Raw genomic sequence first — 18,203 nt, forward strand, 5'->3', positions numbered from 1 at the left:
TCTCTTGAAAACTGGAAGGGTACCCTTGACAGATTTGCAGGACCAATACTTTGCAGATATTGTAGAAATAATATTTTTAGTAGAGTTATCTAGAGTAAGAATAGAGGATGCTTGTAGCTGGCAGTTAACAGCACTGAGATAGGTGGGTACACAGATGCCTTTTACTGTATGGAAGACATAGTACCAAAACCATGATTGTGCCAGAAAAATGATGATTACCATATCTATATTTGGTTGAAATAGGCTTTTTTTTGTTTTTTTTTTTTGTAATTGTTAAATAACATGGTTTGGTGAAGTGTTTGACTAGCCACGTCTCATATGTTGTTTTATAACTTTTTATGCAGTTACAGGTTTACAAAGTTGTTGGCATTTCAAAACAAAGTTTTAATCAAGTATTTCTAGTCTAAATGGGTATCTTAACAGTTTAATCTTAATGAGATGATAATTTACTTATTGCAGCTAGTTACTAAATTAGTGTATGTGTATACACTATATGTCATATTTTCAAATGCTCAGTGGACTGATAATTATTTCTTCAAAGGAGAGATGAATTCTTAGCCTTGCTTTTAGCTATTGTTAAAAAATTAGCTCCTTTTTCTTTAAATTAATATAGTTGAGAAAGTGTATATACTGTTGTTTATTTGTTTGTTTACCCTCACTAAACTGAGATTCTCTAGAGATCTTATCTTCATACTTAGCTCTAAATAAAAGTCTTGGCATGTAAAAATTTGCTGCACTGAATTGAAGTATAAGAACTCTTGAGATTACATCTTAATGTTAGTGCAGAATTAAAGGAACTTTTAGATGAAGTTGTACAGTTAATATATTAACGTGCCTAATAGTTATTTTGTCTTTGTTTAGCCTTGGCAATTTTCACAGCCACTTAGTTGTAAATAAAATCGTTTTTATGGTAGAGCAGTTACTCTTAGGCAAGACAATATGTATTACTCCCAAATAAGTCATTATGATTGCAATGGCAGAACATGCAGATATATTTAGATAATCATTTTTGATTTCAGTAGCATCTTGGCCATTCTGCAAAGACTCTTCACACTTCACAGTTCCTCATAAGCATTTTTATTTTGTTAATCACTAGATCCTCAGTGCTTTTTCAAAACTTTGCCATAGATGATTTAGAGACATTTTCATGATTTTTCTTAGAATTGAAATTTGAACATTGTTTTGAGGAAACTGTTGAATCACAGATGTTCTAGTGAATATTATTATTTTGTCTTGTAACAGTAACCATATTAACTAGTTATTCTTAAAAAATTCTATAGGCCCTATACAATACTGTGGTGTTAATAGTAGGAGGTACTTAGCATGGTCATTATCATGACAGTGGTTCTTATTTATGTGTTTGTGCTTCTCTTGGCTTTGAGAAATCAGGAGGTTAACTTAGGCACCCTTTGAGAACATTTCAGTGTTGATATGCTGCCTTTTTCATTGTCTGGTAATTTACCATCTGCAGATGTGGATATAGATTTGTGATGTACCTTTACCCTCTCCTACCATACACATGGCACCATCATTAGTGGATCTTAATCTCCCTGACTTCAGGCTTCTATATTTGAAATGTTTTGTTACTTCACTAAATTCTGCACCCTATTAGTAGTAAAGTCACCGCACTGCAGAATGTAACATAATGTAAGTGTATCTTGGCTTTTGCTTGGGATAGTAGAAACCAAGAAAACTTGGTCATAGTAGTTGCAGCATAGAGTTTCACCATTAAATAGTGCTTTATGATATGAGCCCTAGAAGAATGTTGTGGAGGCAGAAACCTATTTTTATATTTGTCTTGAATATTTATTGTGAGTTTTTGTATAGCTTTTGAATTGTGGCTGAGACAAGAGAGGTGGTAATATGTCTATTATCTTGACCCTCTTTCTGTTCTCTTAAAGTTCTTGATAGGTAAGAAATTCTAGTATGAAGTAAGAACCATGAATTTAGGTTCTTCCTGTAAGTTAAACTGTGTTACTGAGTTTCTGGAGATGCCTGCAAACTGGTTTTAGTGTGGAACTTTGAGAATAAATTAAATTGATATCAGTTGCATCAATGTAAATTGGTATGAAAGTCAAAGATTCCCAGAATCATACATTGAATTTTGGAGCCAAATCCATTGTATTTGCACAATATTGTAATGGAGCGTGAAGTCTTGAGCCAGTTTTTCATTTTCCATTATGCTGATTTGATTTAGAGGTGTAGCATATTTAAAAATCTTTACCAGTCTGTCAAACCACTACTAGCCTGCTCAAATATTATTTTAGTGAGTAGAATAAGAATCTGAATTTTATATACTTCTTTACTGGTGTGCTCTGGCACGCAGCCAGGTTAAGTATTCTTCATCAAACTTACCAGTAAATTTTAGCCGTTGTGTAAAAACTTTTACTATAACTGAGGATGTAACCTACACAGTGTTGTCTATAAGATTCTTATTCATTGAACTGAGACACTTCTGACTGTGATACAGAATTAGGTGCAACCTAACAGTGGAAATCTTAATTTAAATGCAAGTTGGAGCCAGAAAACTTTTGTGTTCTGACAAAAACATGACAACTTTTTTAATAACGGTAGATAACAGTGCATGGTCTGGGGCTGAAGTGCAGCCAAGAGAGTGATGATGTAACTGAAGAGGCAATTTAACATATTTCAGACGTGCTGCCCCAGACTCTACTGCCCAGGAGTGGGATATAGCAGAAGGGTAAAAAAAAAAAAATCACTGCTAGTACAGAGTGAAGTAAGTCAGACAGAGAAAAACAGTTATCATGTATCAGTGTATATATATGGAATCTGGAAAGACAGCACTGATGAACCTGTATGGAGGGCGGCAGTGGGAACATCAACATGGTGAACAGACTTGTGGACACAGTGGGGAAAGGAGAGAAATCAGGAGGGTAGCACTGAGACATCAATATCACCATATGTAAAATAGATAGCCAGTGGGAATTTGCTGTATGACGCAGAGAGCCCAAATTCAGTGCTCTGTGACACTGTAGTGGGGAGATGAGGAAAGAGGTTCAAGAGGGAGAGGACGTATGTACACCTGTGGCTGATACATGATGCATGGCAGAACCGGACACAACATTGTAAAGCAATTATCCTCCAATTAAGAATAAATAAATTTTTAAAAATTACTGCTAGTGTTTCAAATATGGTAGTAAGTGGTTCTGGGTCTTTGAAACTGTTTTGTAATTATAGCAGATTCATAGATACTTGGAAATGGTGCTTACTAAGAAACAAACCATCTTTTGATAACTGTAAAGAGAAAATAATAGTTTTTTGTTTGCTCAATGAAAGTCTTTTAATTTAAGATTAAACAATTTTAATGAGATTTTTAAAAAGCTGCATAGTCCCAAATACTATAAACTGAGAGCTAAATGACCAAAGTAAATCTTGTCCTCTTACATTTTGGTTTGCTTTCATAAAAATTACTTTTATGCTCTGATTTATGGATCTGCACACTGGTATAATTTGTCTCTATTATGCATATTAAATAAACTTTATTAGATAAAGTTAGATTTAAGCTTATTTTACTGTGAGTGCAACTGTAATGTACAATTGCTTTAAGGAGAATAGATTAACATTAACTTCATAAAATTAAAAAAAAAAATCTCTTCCCCATTTTTTGTCTTGGGACCCTTATGGCAGAAAGTGAAGAGGAACTCAAAAGCCTCTTGATGAAAGTGAAAGTGGAGAGTGAAAAAGTTGGCTTAAAGCTCAACATTCAGAAAACGAAGATCATGGCATCCGGTCCCACCACTTCATGGGAAATAGATGGAGAAACAGTGGAAACAGTGTCAGACTTTATTTTTCTGGGCTCCAAAATCACTACAGATGGTGACTGCAGCCATGAAATTAAAAGATGCTTACTCCTTGGAAGGAAAGTTATGACCAACCTAGATAGCATGTTCAAAAGCAGAGAGACATTACTGCTGAGCGCCGAAGAATTGATGCAAGGAGATCCAGCCAGTCCATTCTGAAGGAGATCAGCCCTGGGATTTCTTTGGAAGGAACGATGCTAAAGCTGAAACTCCAGTACTTTGGCCGCCTCATGCAAAGAGTTGACTCATTGGAAAAGACTCTGATTCTGGGAGGCATTGGGGTCAGGAGGAGAAGGGGACATCAGAGGATGAGATGGCTGGATGACATCACTGACTCGATGGACGTGAGTCTGAGTGAACTCCGGGAGTTGGTGATGGACAGGGAGGCCTGGCGTGCTGCGATTCATGGGGTTGCAAAGAGTCGAACACGACTGAGCGACTGATCTGATCTGATCTGATGGGTATTATATTTTAGATTTTATACATCACTTGGAAATGGTAATTTTTAAAAAAATTTACTGGATACCAAATCATGAAAAACTTCCTAAAACAGCACATATATTTATGAACCAAATTTCACCAATTGTTTTAAATTCCTTTCAGTTCAGTTCAGTTCACTCGCTCAGTCATGCCCAACTCTCTGCGACCCCATGAATCGCAGCACGCCAGGCCTCCCTGTCCATCACCAACTCCCGGAGTTCACTCAGACTCATGTCCATCGAGTCAGTGATGCCATCCAGCCATCTCATCCTCCGATGTCCCCTTCTCTTCCTGCCCCCAATCCCTCCCAGCATCAGAGTCTTTTCCAATGAGTCAACTCTTCGCATGAGGTGGCCAAAGTACTGGAGTTTCAGCTTTAGCATCATTCCTTCCAAAGAAATCCCAGGGCTGATCTCCTTCAGAATGGACTGGCTGGATCTCCTTGCAGTCCAAGGGACTCTCAAGAGTCTTCTCCAACACCACAGTTCAAAAGCATCAATTCTTCAGCACTCAGCCTTCTTCACAGTCCAACTCTCACATCCATACATGACCACAGGAAAAACCATAGCCTTGACTAGACGGACCTTTGTTGGCAAAGTCATGTCTCTGCTTTTGAATATGCTATCTAGGTTGGTCATAACTTTCCTTCCAAGGAGTAAGCGTCTTTTAATTTCATGGCTGCAGTCACCATCTGCAGTGATTTTGGAGCCCCCAAAAATAAAGTCTGACACTGTTTCCACTGTTTCTCCATCTATTTCCCATGAAGTGATGGGACCGGACGCCATGATCTTCGTTTTCTGAATGTTGAGCTTTAAGCCAACTTTTTCACTCTCTTCTTTCACTTTCATCAAGAGGGTTTTTAGTTCCTCTTCACTTTCTGCCATAAGGGTGGTGTCATCTGCATATCTGAGGTTATTGATATTTCTCCCGGCAATCTTGACTCCAGCTTGTGTTTCTTCCAGTCCAGTGTTTCTCATGATGTACTCTGCATATAAGTTAAATAAGCAGGGTGACAATATACAGCCTTGACGTACTCCTGTTCCTACTTGGAACCAGTCTGTTGTTCTATGTCCTGTTGCTTCCTGACCTGCATACAGATTTCTCAAGAGGCAGGTCAGGTGGTCTGGTATTCCCATCTCTTGAAGAATTTTCCAGTTTATTGTGATCCACACAGTCAGAGGCTTGGCATAATTAATAAAGCAGAAATAGATGTTTTTCTGGAACTCCCTTGCTTTTTCCATGATCCAGCGGATGTTGGCAATTTGATCTCTGGTTCCTCTGCTTTTTCTAAAACCAGCTTAAACATCTGGAAGTTCATGGTTCACATATTGCTGAAGCCTGGCTTGGAGAATTTTGAGCATTACTTTACTAGCGTGTGAGATGAGTGCAATTGTGCGGTAGTTTGAGCATTCTTTGGCATTGCCCTTCTTTGGGATTGGAATGAAAACTGACCTTTTCCAGTCCTGTGGCCACTGCTGAGTTTTCCAAATTTGCTGGCATATTGAGTGCAGCACTTTCACAGCATCATCTTCCAGGATTTGGAATAGCTCAACTGGAATTCCATCACCTCCACTAGCTTTGTTCATAGTGTTGCTTTCTAAGGCCCACTTGACTTCACATTCCAGGATGTCTGGCTCTAGGTGAGTGATCACACCATCGTGATTATCTGGGTCGTGAAGATCTTTTTTGTACAGTTCTTCTGTGTATTCTTGCCACTCTTCTTAATATCTTCTGCTTCTGTTAGGTCCATACCATTTCTGTCCTTTATCGAGCCCATCTTTGCATGAAATATTCCCTTAGTATCTCAATGTGTGGTTTTTGAAGACAGTGTATGATATTTAAAGTGGACAGTTATTTCAGACAGCTGTACTCCAGTATTTTAGAATATTTATGCACACACACGCAGGCACACAGACACACACAATCTAGTGAAACTACAATAAAAACCCAGCCTGCTTATTTATTTATATATTTATATATTCCATTGCGGTTTATTACAGGATATTGAATATAGTTTCCTATGCTGTACAGTAGGACCTTTTTGTTTATCCCTTCCATATGTAATTGTCTGCTATTTGCAAACTCCCAATCCGCTGCTCCCTCCTCCACCTTGGCAACCACAGTCTGTTCTCTGTCTGACTCTGTTTCTGTTTTGTAGATTAAGTTCATTTGTTTCATATTTTATGTTACATATATAAGTGGCATCATGTGACATTTATATATCTGACTTACTTTGGTATAATAATCTCTAGGTCTGCCCGTGTAACTTCAGATGGCATTTCATTCTGTAAGAAAAATTCAGTATATTTAAATCACTATAATCACCATCTGGACAAAGACTTTGGTTCTGTAGAACACATGACAAGTAAAGGTTTTATTTTGTTGATAATGTCTTCATTATGTCTAAAAAACTGCATAATGATAAATTAGAAGCCATTTAGGTCTCTTGTGTGTTTGTGTAATTAAGACCAGGGGAGTGGTTTGTGTCTTTCCACTTATTGGTGCCTGTCACTTTAGGAAATTTTCCCAGTGAATTCCCAAATTGTCATAGTATAGCAGTTCTTTTGGTGTCAGCAATAATCAATTACATCAACCTATGACATACTTTTAAAATATGTTGGTGAGTGGTATGTTCTTGTTGAAATATTTTTGTTTAGTTAAATTTGATATTAAATAAATGATTGAGACACTCATGTTGACATAGAATTCTGCATTGGTTAGCTGGAATCACTATTCCAGCTTTGTGTTTCAGTTTTTGTTGCTTAATTACACTATTGTTTCCCTTAAAGATAATTCCACCTTGAGTAAAACCTTTATAAAATTTTAACGGTTGTTTTCAAATACTCATTTCTTTTGTATTAACAAAAGATTTCAAGATTTTGTATTAACAAAAAGATTTCAAGAGTTAAGAGTGGGTTTGATTATTAGTTGATAGATGAGTGATGCTAATTTAATTTCAGGTGTAGGGCAACACCAGCAAACGGCGGAGTTGATGGGGGCAATACCAGCTTACATTTACTGAGAATTTCTCTTTGTCACACATGACTACAAATGCATTACTTGTATTAGTCCTTGTATTCTTTACAACAAGCCTGTGGAGTAAAGAACTAGTATTCTCATTTTACGTATGAAAATAGTGACTCCCAAAAATGTTAAGTAACTTCTGTAAGATCACATAGCATTTAGCTTGTGAATGGTAAATCCACAGTTTGAACCCAGGCAGTTTGATTCCAGAGCCAGTACATTTTTTTCTTTTCGGGGAGAAAAAAAAAGGACCCCACTTACCTGACCAGGGACTGATCCTGGGCCACAATAGTGAAAGCCTGGAGTCCTAACCAGTAGACAACCAGGAAACTCCCATGACCCCTACTCTTAACTACTATGCTTTGTGGTTTTTATATCAGATTCTGTGGTGGAATAGCTGTCTGAAATATTTAACTCTCTAGCTCTGGTTTCTTAAGCTGTAAATTAAGAAATTGTACTAAATCTTGCAGGTCACTTCCAATTCTAACATTGTAAGAATTCTTTCATCCTGACACAAAACATGATTTTAATATTTCTCATTATTCTTTTTGAAATATCTTGATCTGTTGAAACACAAAGGTTCAGTCATCTTCCAAAGTCACACTGTTAATGGATAATGGAGCTCAGTTTGTACTCAGATCTCTTATTATCTTGGTCTTCTTGCTATTTCTTTTATTTAGTATGTGTGTGTGTGGTTGCATTAATAATTGAGTTGAATTTATTTTCTTAATTTTCAGGTCATATCTGTTTGTGTGATATGCTTCAAACAAATGAGAAATGATATTGCCTTTTATTTTCTTAAAAGAACTTTTCCCCCCTGATTATCAAGTATTGCAACATGCTTACTGTATAAAATTTAGAAATATTTGATATAGAGAAAGAAAGAGTCCACCATGCTATTGATAGCTTGGTATTTTATTTATTTTTAAACATATGCATATGCTACAAATGCTGTGTGCTTTTTAGGACACTTTCTCCTTTAAAATTTTTAAAAATTTTTTATTTTGAAATAATTATAGATTCATAGGAAGCTGTAAACAGTGCAGAGGAATCCCCATGTACTTTCAGTGGCCACATCTTGCATAATTATAGCACTATATTAAGACTAGGAAATTGACATTGACTCAGTGTGTGTATATGTATGTCATTTTTTCCTGAGCAGATTTCTGTAACCATTAATCTACTCAAGATATGGGAATACTTCATCACTGTGAAGATCTTCCTTGGGTTAGCCCCATCCCTCAACAAACTCTCTCTAACCTCTGACAGATAACATTTAACCTCTGTACTGTTTTATACCAGTATAATTTTGTCATTTTGAGGACAAATGAAATTATACAGAATGTGAGGTTTTAAGATTGACTTTTTTCGCTCAGCATGATGCCCTTGAGACCCCTTCTAGTGTATGTATTCAAGGTTTTATTGCTGTGTTTTCCATAGTATGGATGTATCACAGTTTGACTATTCATATATTGTAGTATATTTTGTTTTTATATATAAAAATAATTTATAAAAACTCAGCAATTACAAGTAATGAAGCTAGGGACACGTGTGTATAGGTTTTTGTGTAGACATAAGTTTTCATTTGCCTGGGATAAGTGCCCAAGAGTACAATTGCTAGGTCATATGATGAAGTTATGTTCAGCTCTGTAAGAAATTGCCAAACTATTTTCCAGCATGGCTATATAAGTTTACTTTGTCACCAGCAGTGTGTGAGAGATCCAGTTTCTCTGCATTCCTGCCAGAATTTTTTTCAAAATTTATTTTAGCTATTCTAGTAGGTATATAGTGGTATCTCATCATAGTCTTAATTTTCATTTCCCCAGTAGCTAGTGATGCTGAACGTCTTTTCATGTGCTTATCTGCCATTCATATATCCTCTTTAATAACATGCCTCTTCATATCTTTTGCTCATTTTTGTTTCTTTTCATCCTAACTTCAACCCTCATAATCATTTTACACTCTTCTGACAAGTATTCTTTCTAAAGCACACTCTGATTATATCATCCTCTTTTCCAACAATCTCTAGTGGTTCTGCATTATCTGTGGAGTAGTCTCAATTTGACCAAAGTTTCCATTATCTGGCCCTAGTATATATTTTCAACTTACTATACTACTATTCCCTGTGCCCTAAGAATACTAACAGTTCTCAATTGTTTTCTGTCTTAATACCTTTGCTCCTGTAGTTTTCTCTGCTGGTGCACGTTTTCTCCATCTCTGCCCAGTTTTTAAAATCTCAGCTCAAATGTTACTCCTAAGAACTTTTCTGTGATCTCACCAACAGGAAATAGTTCAGTTCAGTTCAGTCGCTCAGTTGTGTCCAACTCTCTGCGACCCCATGAATCGCAGCACGCCAGGCCTCCCTGTCCATCACCAACTCCCGGTGTTCACCCAGACCCACGTCCATCAAGTCAGTGATGCCATCCAGCCATCTCATCCTCTGTCGTCCCCTTCTCCTCCTGCCCCCAATCCCTCCCAGCATCAGAGTCTTTTCCATTGAGTCAACTCTTCGCATGAGGTGGCCAAAGTACTGGAGTTTCAGCTTTAGCATCATTCCTTCCAAAGAAATCCCAGGGCTGATCTCCTTCAGAATGGACTGGCTGGATCTCCTTGCAGTCCAAGGGACTCTCAAGAATCTTCTCCAACACCACAGTTCAAAAGCATCAATTCTTCGGTGCTCAGCCTTCTTCACAGTCCAACTCTCACATCCATACATGACCACTGGAAAAACCATAGCCTTGACTAGATGGACCTTTGTTGGCAAAGTCATGTCTCTGCTTTTGAATATGCTGTCTAGGTTGGTCATAACTTTCCTTCCAAGGAGTAAGCGTCTTTTAATTTCATGGCTGCAGTCACCATCTGCACTGATTTTGGAGCCCCCAAAAACAAAGTCTGACCCTGTTTCCACTCTTTCTCCATCTATTTCCCATGAAGTGATGGGACCGGACGCCATGATCTTCGTTTTCTGAATGTTGAGCTTTAAGCCAACTTTTTCACTCTCCTCTTTCACTTTCATCAAGAGGGTTTTTAGTTCCTCTTCACTTTCTGCCATAAGGGTGGTGTCATCTGCATATCTGAGGTTATTGATATTTCTCCCGGCAATCTTGACTCCAGCTTGTGTTTCTTCCAGTCCAGTGTTTCTCATGATGTACTCTGCATATAAGTTAAATAAGCAGGGTGACGATATACAGCCTTGACGTACTCCTGTTCCTACTTGGAACCAGTCTGTTGTTCTATGTCCTGTTGCTTCCTGACCTGCATACAGATTTCTCAAGAGGCAGGTCAGGTGGTCTGGTATTCCCATCTCTTGAAGAATTTTCCAGTTTATTGTGATCCACACAGTCAAAGGCTTTGGCATAGTCAGTAAAGCAGAAATAGATGTTTTTCTGGAACTCTCTTGCTTTTTCCATGATCCAGCGGATGTTGGCAATTTGATCTCTGGTTCCTCTGCCTTTCCTAAAACCAGCTTGAACATCAGGAAGTTCATGGTTCACATATTGCTGAATCCTGGCTCGGAGAATTTTGAGCATTACTTAACCAGTGTGTGAGATGAGTGCAATTGTGTGGTAGTTTGAGCATTCTTTGGCATTGCCCTTCTTTGGGATTGGAATGAAAACTGACCTTTTCCAGTCCTGTGGCCACTGCTGAGTTTTCCAAATTTGCTGGCATATTGAGTGCAGCACTTTCACAGCATCATCTTTCAGGATTTGGAATAGCTCAACTGGAATTCCATCACCTCCACTAGCTTTGTTCGTAGTGATGCTTTCTAAGGCCCACTTGACTTCACATTCCAGGATGTCTGGCTCTAGGTGAGTGATCACACCATCGTGATTATCTGGGTTGTGAAGATCTTTTTTGTACAGTTCTTCTGTGTATTCTTGCCACCTCTCCTTAATATCTTCTGCTTCTGTTAGGTCCATACCATTTCTGTCCTTTATCGAGCCCATCTTTGCATGAAATGTTCCCTTGGTATCTCTAATTTTCTTGAAGAGATCTCTAGTCTCTCCCATTCTGTTGTTTTCCTCTATTTCTTTGCATTGATCGCTGAAGAAGGCTTTCTTATCTCTTCTTGCTGTTCTTTGGAACTCTGCATTCAGATGCTTACATCTTTCCTTTTCTCCTTTGCTTTTCGCTTCTCTTCTTTTCACAGCTATTTGTAAGGCTTCCCCAGACAGCTGTTTTGCCTTTTTGCATTTCTGTTCCATGGGGATGGTCTTGATCCCTGTCTCCTGTACAATGTCACGAACCTCAGTCCATCCGGCACTCTATCTATCAGATCCAGGCCCTTAAATCTATTTCTCACTTCCACTGTATAATCATAAGGAATTTGATTTAGGTCATACCTGAATGGTCTAGTGGTTTTCCCTACTTTCTTCAATTTCAGTCTGAGTTTGGCAATAAGGAGTTCATGATCTGAGCCACAGTCAGCTCCTGGTCTTGTTTTTGCTGACTGTATAGAGCTTCTCCATCTTTGGCTGCAAATAATATAATCAGTCTGATTCAGTGTTGACCATCTGGTGATGTCCATGTGTAGAGTCTTCTCTTGTGTTGTTGGAAGAGAGTGTTTGTTATGACCAGTGCATTTTCTTGGCAAAACTCTATTAGTCTTTGCCCTGCTTCATTCCGTATTCCAAGGCCAAATTTGCCTGTTACTGCAGGTGTTTCTTGACTTCCTACTTTTGCATTCCAGTCCCCTATAATGAAAAGGACATCTTTTTTGGGTGTTAGTTCTAAGAGGTCTTGTAGGTCTTCAACTTTAGCTTCTTCAGCATTACTTGTTGGGGCAATTCTCTTTTTTATTTTTAGCAAGTTACTTAAGTAAGCACTTTATTAGCATTCTTCAGAGGGTTAAATGAGATAATAGATATAAAGAACTAGCAGCTGTAATTCCTTTTATCTTTTTAAGAAATTACTTTCTTCAATACCCACCTGTAAAATCTTTCAGGGTAGGATCTGCTTCAGATTTGTCTAGGTCAATGCCACATTGCCTAGTGTGCCTTCAGATAGCAGGTGCACAGTGAATATCCAGTTGATGAACAAATGTAACAAGAGGGCATCTTAAGACTGTCCCCAGTGCCGTCCTAGCTGACAGCTCTATGCAGCAGGCAGTAAATGTTTGGGAGTGAACAGTGCAAAATTTGTGATTCACAGAAAGCTGTCATCATCAGGCAGTCTCATTACTGTAATCATTTTTTTAAGTGTTTTTTTTTTTTTATGTGGGCCATTTTTTATTTTTAATTTATTGCAAAATTGCTTCTGTTTCCGTTTTGGTTTTTTAGCCATGAGGCCTGTGGGATCTTAGCTCACTGACTAGGTATAGAACCTGCACCCCCTGAATTGGAAGGCAAAGTATTAAGCACTGGACCGCCAGGGAAGTGCCTCATTAATGTAATCTTTGATGTAACTGAAGACCTTTGATAAATTCTTCTGCTGATAACTAGAAAATATTCAGTATTTATAAGCATCAAGCTCTGCAAAACTACATGCACCCTTAGCTCTTGTGAGATGGTGTGGTGTAATGAATAAGCAGATGGACTTTGAAATCAGATTGTCTAGGTTGGAGTCTTGTTTGTACTAGTTACTAGTACAAGTTTCTCTGTTTCAGTTATCTGTAAGATGAGAAAGATAATATCTATCTATATGGTTGTTGAGAGGGTTATTTGAGCATATTAGTAAAATATTTAGAACATGCTGGCACTTTGTAACTGCCTTAAATGTTAGCTGATCTATTTAACAGATATGTTATTACTTCCTGAAAATACACTGAAAAGAGTTTAGAATTAAAGGGAGTGAGTTAGGTATATAGTTAGTTGACCCTTGAGCAACAAGGGTTTGAATTGTACAGGGGCACTTATTTGTCAATTTTTTTCAATAGTAAATAACTGCAGTTGATCAAATTCCTGGATGCAGAACCATGGGTATGAAGGAACTGCCCATTTGGAGGGCTGGCTAGAGGTTGTATGCAGATTTTTGACAGAACAGAGGGTGGGCATGTTATTTTTAAGGATTAACGCTGCTGCTGCTGCTAAGTCACTTCAGTCGTGTCCGACTCTGTGCGACCCCATAGATGGCAGCCCACCAGGCTCCCCTGTCCCTGGGATTCTCCAGGCAAGAACACTGGAGTGGGTTGCCATTTCCTTCTCCAGTGCATGAAAGTGCAGATGTCAAATACCTTGTACTTGAATATCTTGCCCACCATATCCCTGTACCACTGATTGGATGCCTCATTGTGCTATGCTTAGTCACTCAGTCGTGTCCAACTCTTTGCAACCCCATGGACTGCATTGCAGCCCGCCAGGCTCCTCTGTCCATGGGGGTTCTCTAGGCAAGAATACTGGAGTGGGTTGCCATGCCTTCCTCCAGGGATTCTTCCCAATCCAGCGATTGAACCCAGGTCTCCCACATTGCAGGTGGATTCTTTATCGGCTCAGCTACCAGGGAAGCTCGTGTATATGTTTATATTTTATTCATTTGTATCATGCAGATTATAAGAGAGACAACAACTCAACATAAAATCAGCCAGTGTATAATAGGTGTGCACAGTCACCTCAAAGTGTATAAGAGGTGTGCACAGTCACCTCAAAGATTAGTTATCCAAGCCAGAAGTAGAAGAACAAACAGAATTAGATTGAGTGATGTAACATAGTGCTTTGAAACTCTTGGTATGTATCAGAATCACTTGCAGAACTTTTAAAAATGTATAGGTGTAAAGCTCCTCTATCCTGAGAGATTCCAACTCACTTGTCCTGTAGGGGGGCATGGGGATTGTTGGGACAGACATGTTTTTAAAATTTAGATTATTCTCATATACAGCCAGGGTTGAAAGCCATCATATATGTAGTTTACTTAGAGCATAGGCAGAGGAGGAGTCAGAGAGAGTTGGCTTTTTATATCCTGCACTGTGCAGAAGAGAGACAAACAAACTGGGAGATAGAAACAGCCTTTTCTAGATAGGTACTCTCTGTGTGGCACAGATGGTACTTTAGGTCTCATAAGAGTCTGGATTAAATTTTGCTTAATAGCATCTGTTTTTCCTTGTTCTGATTACTTACTCTACAAGTAACATTCTGCTTACTAAATCAGCCTTCTAGATATATCCAAATTATAAGGTTCTGTCTGAGACAAGGTGTTTGAGCATTCGCTCTAGACACTTATCTAGTGTCGGCATTCTGGTTGTGATTTTGCTGTTAGTCTCCCTTGGTTTTGATGAACTTTAGAGGTACTGACAAGGTCATATTTTGAAGCTTCAAGACTGGATACCAGATCCTGGTTCCTTGTGAATTTACCAAGTTAGTGACCAGGGGTTGTCTCTGGGGAATTAGACATTCTAAATTTCTTGATTTAAAACTATTCTGAAGTCCTGAAGAATTTTTAATAAAATTTTGTAATTAAAATAGGCATAAATAAAAGGAAAATTTTTAATCTTTTTAAGAGTGTGTACTTTCAACAATGAAATAACCAATCTAAAAGCAGGATTTTGTTTTATTTTTATTTAATGATCTTGTTCAAAAAGGCTTTGGGAATTGAGTTCAGTTATTTTGATTACTGCTACTTTTTTGCACATTCATTTAATAATACTTATTGAGAACCTATTATGCGCTAATCACACAGACCTTAATAGTGTTCTTGGTAATCCATACTATCTTCTGTAAAAATAAAACAAAAATAACCTAACAAAAGCCCACTAAACTTTCTTGCTGTCCTAGGTATTAGATATTTTTTTGTTGTTTACTAAATACATTCTTATTTTCCTTTTTCTCCCCCTTTCTTTAATTTTTACTGTGGTATTTGTGTATTTTTCTTATTCTTGATATTGTTGAACCTAACTAATAGATGAAATGGCCAGATATGAATATTTGCTTTATTTACATTTTTAATGGGACATTTTATTACTCTAAAGTCCTTTTCTACTGACGTAGTGTTCTTGGTTGAGGAAAAGATAGTTGAATAGCCTATTGTAATAAAACATGTCATTCATTCCAAGGATAATGGTATATAAATTTAATAAGAAGAGCAGATAAAACCATATCCTTCTTAATTAATTTACCAGGAAATTAAAGGAAACAGCATAAAGTTATTTGCCTTACCTAGAATTTTACCAGATTGTGGACCTTATGAGTTAGTTTGAAGCCTTTAACTTTGGGTACTTTACTTGCTTTGAAAGATGACAACTTGAAAGACTGAAGGGCTAAAATGATTATATTCAGTCAGGGTTCAGTTATAAGAGACAAACTAGTCTGTGGACTGGGCTGCTGAGAATGACTTCTATTGTTTTGTTTTGTTTTTCGTTTTGTCTGTGCCAGATCTTAATTGCTCGATGTAGGATCTTTTAGTTGTGGCATGCAGACCCTTTAATTGTAGCTTGTGGGATCTAGTTCCCTGACCCGGGATCAAACCTGGACCCCTACACTGGGAGCGCAGAGTCTTAGCCACTGGACCACCAGGAATGACTTCTAGAACAAGATTTGAACAAGCCTGCTAGCGGAGTGCTACCTTTGCCGCAGTTAGCAAAGGTAAATATTAGGGTATCAGAAGGCCAGTATGGAACTGTTAAAGAACACGCCATTTGAACAACAACCATAACAGACCAATTCAAAAACGAGCAAAAGACTTGAATAGACATTTGTCTAAAGAATATATACAATTGCCCAGAAAGCAAATAAAAAGATGCTTAACATCCCTAATCATTAATGGGACTCAGATCAAAATTACAGGAGATACCACTTCATACCCATTAGGAGGACCATTATTAAAACCAAAAATCAAAAAAAAGCAAGTGTTAGTAAGGGGTGTGGAAAATTAAAACACTTGTGTGTTGCTCTTGGGAATGTAAAATGATGCAACTGCTTTGAAAATGGTATGATGATTCCTGAAAAAATTAAGCAATTACTCAAATGACCCAACAATTCCACATCTGGGTGTATACTCAAAAGAGGTGAAAGCAAGACTTGAACAGATATTTGTATACACTCATGTTTATAGCAGCGTTATTCACAATAGCCAAGAACTAAAGGCCACCCAAGTGTCCATTGATGGATGAATGAATAAACAAAATGTGGTATATACATACAATGGAATATTATTTAGCCTTAGAAATGAGAAAGGTTCTGACATATGCTAAAACATGGTGAACCTTGAAGATACTCTGCAAAGGAGAATAAGGCAGACACGAAAGGACAAACACTGTAGGATTCCACTGGTTGTGTCTCAATTCAGTGCAGCTCAGTCTCTCAGTCGTGTCCAGCTCTTTGCAACCCCATGGACTGTAGCACACCAGGCTTCCCTGTCCATCCACCAACTCCCAGAGCTTGCTCAAACTCATGTCCATCAAGTCAGTGATGCCATCCAACCATCTCATCCTCTGTCGTCCCCTTCTCCTCCCGCCTTCAGTCTTTCCCAGCATCAGAGTCTTTTCCATTGAGTCAGTTCTTCGCATCAGGTTGCCAAAGTATTGGAGCTTCAGCTTCAGCATCCGTCCTTCCAAGGAATATTCAGGACTGATTTCCTTTCGAATGGATTGGTTTGACCTCCTTGCAGTCCAAGGGACTCTCAAGAGTTTTCTCCCAACACCACAGTTCAAAAGCATCAATTCTCAGTGTTCAGCTTTCTTTACAGTCCAATTCTCACATCCATACATGACTACTGGAAAAACCATAGCTTTGACTAGATGGACCTTTGTTGGTAAAGTAATGTCTCTGCTTTTCAATATGCTGTCCAGGTTTGTTGTACTTTTTCTTTCAAGGAGCAAGAGTCTTTTCATTTCAAGGCTGCAGTCACCATCTGCAGTGATTTTGGAGCCCCCCCAAAATAAAGTGTGTCACTGTTTCAATTGTTTCCCCATCTGTTTGCCATGAAGTGATGGAACTGGATGCCATGTTCTTAGTTTTCTGAATGTTGAGCTTTAAGCCAACTTTTTCACTCTCCTCTTTCACTTTCATCAAGAGGCTGTTTAGTTCTTCACTTTCTGCCATAAGGGTGTTGTCATCTGCATATCTGAGGTTATTGATATTTCTCTCAGCAATCTTGATTCCAGCTTCTGCTTCATCCAGCCCAGCATTTCTCATGATGTACTCTGCATGGAAGTTACATAAGCAGGGTGTATATACAGCCTTGATGTATTCCTTTCCCAATTTGGAACCAGTCCATTGTTCCCATGTCCGAGTCTAACTGTTGCTTCTTGAAATGCATACAGGTTTCTCAGGGGGCAGATAAGGTGGTCTGGTATTCCCATCTCTTTAGGAATTTTCTTAAAATTTAAGGATTTTAAGTTTATTGTGACCCATACAGTCAAAGGCTTTGATGTAGTCAATAAAGCAGAAGTAGACGTTTTTCTGGATACTGGTTGTATCTAGAATAATAGAGACAGAAAATAGAATGGTGTTTGGCAGGAGCATGAGGGAAGAAACAATGGGGAGTTTTCATTTTGCATGATGGAAAAGTTTTAAAAATAAGTGGTGGTTAATGATTGAACAACAATATAGATGTACTTGAATGCACTGAAGATTTGAGTGCTACGCGCTTAAAAATGATTGAAACAATAAAATTTCAGGTATGTATAGTTTAACACACACAGAAGAAACGTATCATCATATATGTGATGCAGGCATTGAAAAGTCAGTACTGCTGCTCTACAACTGCAGCTGCTTCCAGACAAAAAGTGAGTGATTGTAAACTGGAGAATTACATACACACTCACACCCAACATTTCCATAATCTTTCTTGCGGATACCAAACTTTAGAAAAATGTGGCCCCTACTTCACTTTCTGCTTTTGATACTGTGCAGGGGTCCCTGTGGGGTTCCTGGGCACAAAGCCCCTCTGTGTCTCGCATTTCTTTGATTATAGGAAACAGCCTTCATTCATCCTCCGTCACCTTCC

The 18,203-nt window shown here is 38.2% G+C and overlaps 1 protein-coding gene across 4 annotated transcripts in view; it reads left to right on the top strand.

Moving 5' to 3' along the window:
* The window catches only part of SAMD8 (sterile alpha motif domain containing 8), a 95,819-nt gene that overhangs the window by 40,401 nt on the left and 37,215 nt on the right, over positions 1-18,203 (top strand). The gene's annotated exons all lie outside the window — the stretch shown is intronic.

Source organism: Bos javanicus, chromosome 28 (assembly GCF_032452875.1).
Source record: "Bos javanicus breed banteng chromosome 28, ARS-OSU_banteng_1.0, whole genome shotgun sequence".
Lineage (NCBI taxonomy): Eukaryota > Metazoa > Chordata > Mammalia > Artiodactyla > Bovidae > Bos > Bos javanicus.